The following is a 6,207-nucleotide window of genomic DNA, read 5'->3' as shown; positions in this document are numbered from 1 at the left end:
AATAGAATCAAATCTTCCCAACCAAATTTGATGAACTTTATATTGTTGGAAAGCTTATGAAATGCTTGATCCAACCACACTGGTCTCACATTGAATTTCCTTGTAGAATAAATGTGATAAAAAGAACAAGGCAATGACTTTTTCAAATTCAAATAATTGTTATAAATCAACCATAAATGATATTAAGTTGATTTCAACTCTCATAGCTCAAATTTCACTTACACTAATTGTTTCTGTAAAAATATAGTGTGGTTACTTTGAGTGATCATGGCCTAGTTTAAATAAGGGACTATATGGCTATTTTAGTTAGTTGATATTGTCCAAAACTATTATGTAAATCATGTGAAGTGTTTTTCTTCATTTAAACCTTGTCCCAATTACTCTCATATGAAGTTGGACCCTTGTATAATTACTCTCACATGAAATACTTGGTGATATTAAATCATAATTAGTATTGTTAAATAGTATGAGGTATTCTACCTCATTTAAATCATTTTCCCAAATGATGATGATGAATGGTTGACTTAGGTCAACATGATTTCATGCATGATTGTTTGAGGAAATTAAATCTTAAGAAGATTCAATGAGAGGAAATTATTTCCTCCAAGAACTAAATGGAAACTATCATTTACATATGTAATGAGAGGAAATTTTTTTTTCTTCAAGAAAGAAAACCAAATGCACTTAATATGTTATGTGTGTAATAGAATAGTTTGTGTGAAGCCATGGTGTGCTTAATATAGCTCTTGAAGCTTGTTGGGTGATTGTATCTCGTATTTGTTTTTAGACGCTAGTACCGGAGAATACCAAGAGGAGGAAGGCTTCTACCAAGAAGAGGAAGAAGAGAACTGTGATCACTACCATCACCAAGGCAAGCTAATATTCTTGCAATTCCAAAGCCCTTTGGGGCAAGACACCATTGATCTTACCTTACTTACCATGATCCCATCCCAAGTTTTTACCTTACAAGTTTTTACTTGGTTTATTAAGAAGTTACTTTTATAGTTAACTTTGGTCTAAGTTTAGAATGTTACTTGATTAGCAAAGTTAGACTCAAAGGTGGCCAAGAAAGATAGCACCCCTCATGATTAGTGCTAGTGCTAATGATTAAAATTGACTACTCTAGATGGGAACTTGTGTTTTGAAATGAATTTGAAAACCTTGGAATTTGAGTCATTCCATTGAATGATTTTGAAGGTGAATATGACTTGAAGGAGATGGTGAATTTTGACTAAAACTGATATTGGTTTGGATGCGATACCTTTCCAATTTTTGAGTACCCCCACAATACCTGATTATGGGTAGGGCTTAACTCGAAGTTTATACATCTTAGTATGGGTTCCCTCTGAACAAGCATCACAGGGGTTATGCCGAGGCTGCCTCCGTTATATGAGAAATGATGTGAAATGAGGTGAATTGTACGGCCAAGCCCTGTGCAGTTCCCAGGTTGACAGTTGGTCCTCACTGGGAGGCCAAGCTCATGGAGAGAGGTACCTATACTAGGGTATGTAAGTGAAAGGGTATGATTGATGATCCGCGTACTGTGTTACGATGATTCGGGGTTATCCTCGACGGATGAAATCAAATGTTGTGGCACAAGTGTGCAATCTCTGAAGAGTGTAAACCTATTCGAATAGCCGTGTCAACGGTTACGGACGGTTGGAAAGGCCATACTGTTACCGGTGTCAGATGTTTCTGGAAAATGTTGATGAATTGGATGGTGACTTGGTTTTGAATCACAACTGAGTTGTGGGAATGACACTAATTTTCCCACTTGAGCTAGCTAGCACATTAAGAGTCTTTATCAAGTACTGGTGAACTAAAACTGGCTTTATGCAAAATAAACTAGAGCTTAGCACCCCGTTACTAGAATTGGTAGTACTTACACTAGTATTAGTTTGCGAGTACTTTAAAGTACTCACGGCTGTGTCCCTGGCTATTCAAATGGCCAGATTGTGAAGAAGAGCAGCAGTACCAGGAGGAGAGACAACAAGATGTCTACGACAACTAGGGAATATTCTGACGTCAGACGTTGGCCTTTGGATTAGATAGTCCACTTCCGTTACGCTTCCGCCATGTAATATGTTCGTTGATCATTAGATCAACTATTTGTGTAATATTGGATCATATGATCTCTATTTGTAAGACGACTATGGTATGTAATGAATGACGACTTATGGTATTCAACTGTTATGTCTCGCAACAACAATATTCCTGGGATTGCGATGTATGGCATAACATGCATCTGGACTTAAAAATCCGGGTGTTGACAACTTTTTAGGCATAGATGCATGCTGGATGGCGGTCTATGTTCTTTGTCGTAATGCCCTAAGTAAATCTCATAGTAGTCATCATGATATGTATGTGCATTGTTATGCCCTCTCTTTTTGTCAATTGCCCAACTGTAATTTGTTTACCCAACATGTTATTTATCTTATTGGAGAGACACCACTAGTGAACTGTGGACCCCGGTCCATTCTTTTACATCCGAAATACAACCTACCGCAATCATTGTTCTCGTTTTGTTTTCTGCAAGCAAACATCATTTTCCATACCATACGTTTAATCCTTTGTTTTCAGCAAGTCGGTGAGATTGACAACCTCACTCGTTAAGTTGGGGCAAAGTAGTTTGATTGTGTTGTGCAGGTTCCACGTTGGCACCGGAATCCTCGGTGTTGCGCCGCACTACACTCCTTCACCAACAACCTTCACGTGATCTTCATCTCCTACTGGTTCGATAACCTTGGTTTCTTGCGAGGGAAAACTCGCTCGCCGTACTCATCATACCTTCCTCTTGGGGTTCCCAACGGACGTGTGCTTTACCGTCACAAGCAGCTACTTTTCTGGCGCCGTTGCCGGGGAGATCAAGACACGCTGCAAGGGGAGTCTCTCACACCCAATCTCTTTATGTTGTTTATTGTCTTGCTTTATTTTATTTTCTGTCTTGTTTGCTTTCTTTATATCAAAAACACAAAAAATAGTTACTCGCATTTACTTTATTTATCGGTTTACCGTTGTTTATTTCATCATGCTTCTCCCTAAGTTCACTTTGAAATATATATCGGTATGGAGTGGGTCTATCATTGTAAGAGATAATATAGAAGAATTTTTCAATCATGTTAGTAAGGTTAAAGATTTTGAAGATAGATCCTTGGTAGAACTTGCTCCTAATTATGAAATTGCTACTGCCTCTTTAGTGCACATGTTGGAAGATAGATTTGTTAATCTTAATCCTATAATGCAACATATGTTTCTTACACTCCGTGATATGGAAGAAGGAGAGAAGAAAGATTTTTTTTAGAAACCATTCTTAAAGAATTTGGTGATGTAGCTAGTGAAGCTAGGAAAGTTTTTATTCAACATAAGATGCTTGGCTTTTATAGCAATGTTGCAAATACCCTTGAAAGGATGGAAAAAGATAGGCTAAAGTACACTAATGAAGCCAATTGTGAGGGGGAGACTAAAGTACCAATACCTTATAAGCTCATAGGAATGCATTAGGCACTAGAAAAGAATTTTGATTAGATTGTTCCTGAAAATTTATTTCAGGAGGATAGTGAGCCTAAAAGTAATGAAAGAGGAGCTTCTAAAACTTACGTAGATAAGATACAATGCATCATTGAGAAAACTCCCAACTCCTCTGTTGATGCTTCTTCTCTTGATGTTACTTGATTTACACTTTCTGCGCCTAGCTGAAAGGCGTTAAAGAAAAGCGCTTATGGGAGACAACCCATTATTTTATTTCTGCAATTTTTGTTTTATATTTAAGTCAAGGTGCTTGTTACTACTATAGCAATACCTTTGTATCTTTATTTTCTTGCATTGCTGTGCCAAGTAAAGTCTTCAATAGAAAGTTGATACTAGATTTGGATTTCTACGCAGAAACAGATTTTTAGCTGTCACGAATTTGAGCTTTTCTCTCTATAGAAAAATCTAAAAATTCTGAAAAAATTCATGAGTAATCCTCAGATATGTACGCAACTTTCATTCAACTGGAGCTTTTCCATCTGAGCATGTTAAGTGCCTCGAAAAAATTCGTCTTTACGGACTTTTCTATTTTTGACAGATTCTGCCTTTTATTTCGCATTGCCTCTTTTACTGTGTTTGAGTGGATTTCTTTGCTCCATTAAATTTCAGTAGCCTTGGGTAATGTCCAAAAGTGTTGGGAATGATTGTATCCTTGCTGAACATGTGAATTTTTGATTATGCACTAACCCACTAATGAGGTTGCTTTGAGTTTGGTGTGAAGGAAGTTTTCAAGGATCAAGAGAGGAGGATGATATAATATGATCAAGAAGAGTGAAAAGTCTAAGCTTGGGGATGCCCCCGTGGTTCATACCTGCATATTTCAAGAAGACTCAAGCGTCTAAGCTTGGGATGCCCAAGGCATCCCCTTCTTCATCAAACTTATGAGGTCACCTCTAGTGAAACTATATTTTAATTCCGTCACATATTATGTGCTTTACTTGGAGTGTCTGTGTGCTTTTATTCTCGTTTGTTATTTTAGTTTTCTTAATATATCGGATCCTAACATGCTTGTGTGGGAGAGAGACACGCTCCGCTTTTTCATTTGAACACTTGTGTTCTTCATTTTATTTTTCATGTTCATGGCGAAAGCTGAAAGCTGCAGCGCTTATTGTTATTTGGTTGGAAACAGAAAATGCTTCATGTGGTAATTGGTATATTGTCTTGAATAATTTGATACTTGGCAATTGTTTTGAGCTCTCAAGTAGATCATGTTTAAGCTCTTGGATCATGTAGTTTAAACCTATTAGTGAAGAACTACCGTAGAGCTTTTTGAAATTTGGTTTGCATGATTGGTCTCTCTAAGGTCTAGATATCTTCTGGTAAAATTGTTTGAGCAACAAGGAAGACAGTGTAGAGTCTTATAATGCTTGCAATATATTCTTATGTAAGTTTTCTCTGTACAGGTTTATACTTGTGTTTGCTTCAAACAACCTTGCTAGTTCTTTGGCGTGCGGTTGACACACGTACTGTTGGGAACCCCAAGAGGAAGGTGTGATGCGTACGGCGGCAAGTTTTCCCTCGAGTAAGAAACCAAGGTTATCGAACCGGTAGGAGTCAAGGAACACGTGAAGGTTGTTGGTAACGGAGTGTAGTGCGGCGCAACACCGGGGATTCGAGCGCCAACGTGGAACCTACACAACACAATCACAATACCCCCAACTTAACGGTGAGGTTGTCAATCTCACTTGGCTTCTTTAAACAAAGTTAAACGTATGGTGTGGAAAATGATGTTTGTTTGCGAAAGAACAGTAAAGAACAGAGTTTGCGGTAGATTGTATTTCAGATGTAAAAAATGGACCGGGGTCCACCAGTTCACTAGTGGTGTCTCTCCGATAAGATAAATGGCATGTTGAGTGAACAAATTACAGTTGGGCAATTGACAAATAGAGAGGTCATAACAATGCACATACATATCACGATGACTACTATGAGATTTAATCAGGGCATTACGACAAAGTACATAGACCGCTATCCAGGCATGCATCTATGCCTAAAAAGTCCACCTTCGGGTTAGCATCCGCACCCCTTCCGGTATTAAGTTGCAAACAACGAGACCCTTGCAATAAGTATGGTGCGTAATGTAATCAACACAAATATCGCGAGACAAAGCATTGATGTTTTATCCCTGAGTAGCAGCAGCACATCCACAACCTTAGAACTCTATGTCCTTGTCCCGAGATCAATGGAGGCATGAACCCACTATCGAGCATAAATACTCCCTTTTGGAGTTACAAGTATCAACTTGGCCAGAGCCTCTACTAGCAACGAAGAGCATGCAAGAACATAAACAACACATATATGATAGATTGATAATCAACTTGACATAGTATTACATATTCATCGGGTCCCAACAAACACAACATGTAGCATTACAAATAGACGATCTTGATCATGATAGGCAGCTCACAAGATCTAACATGATAGCACAATGAGGAGAAAACAACCATCTAGCTACTGCTATGGACCCATAGTCCAGGGGTGAACTACTCACACATCAATTCGGAGGCGATCATGGTGATGAAGAGTCCTCGGGAGATGATTCCCCTCTCCCGGCGAGAGTGCGGAAGCCGATCTCTGAATCCCCCGAGATGGGATTGGCGGCGGCGTCTCGGAAGGTTTTCGTATCGTGACTCTCGGTACGGGGGTTTTCGCGACGAAGGCTATAAGTAGGCGGAAGGG

This window comes from Lolium rigidum, chromosome 6, assembly GCF_022539505.1.
Source record: "Lolium rigidum isolate FL_2022 chromosome 6, APGP_CSIRO_Lrig_0.1, whole genome shotgun sequence".
NCBI lineage: Eukaryota > Viridiplantae > Streptophyta > Magnoliopsida > Poales > Poaceae > Lolium > Lolium rigidum.
The sequence above is the reverse complement of the archived record's forward strand: the minus strand, read 5'-3'. Positions refer to the sequence as shown.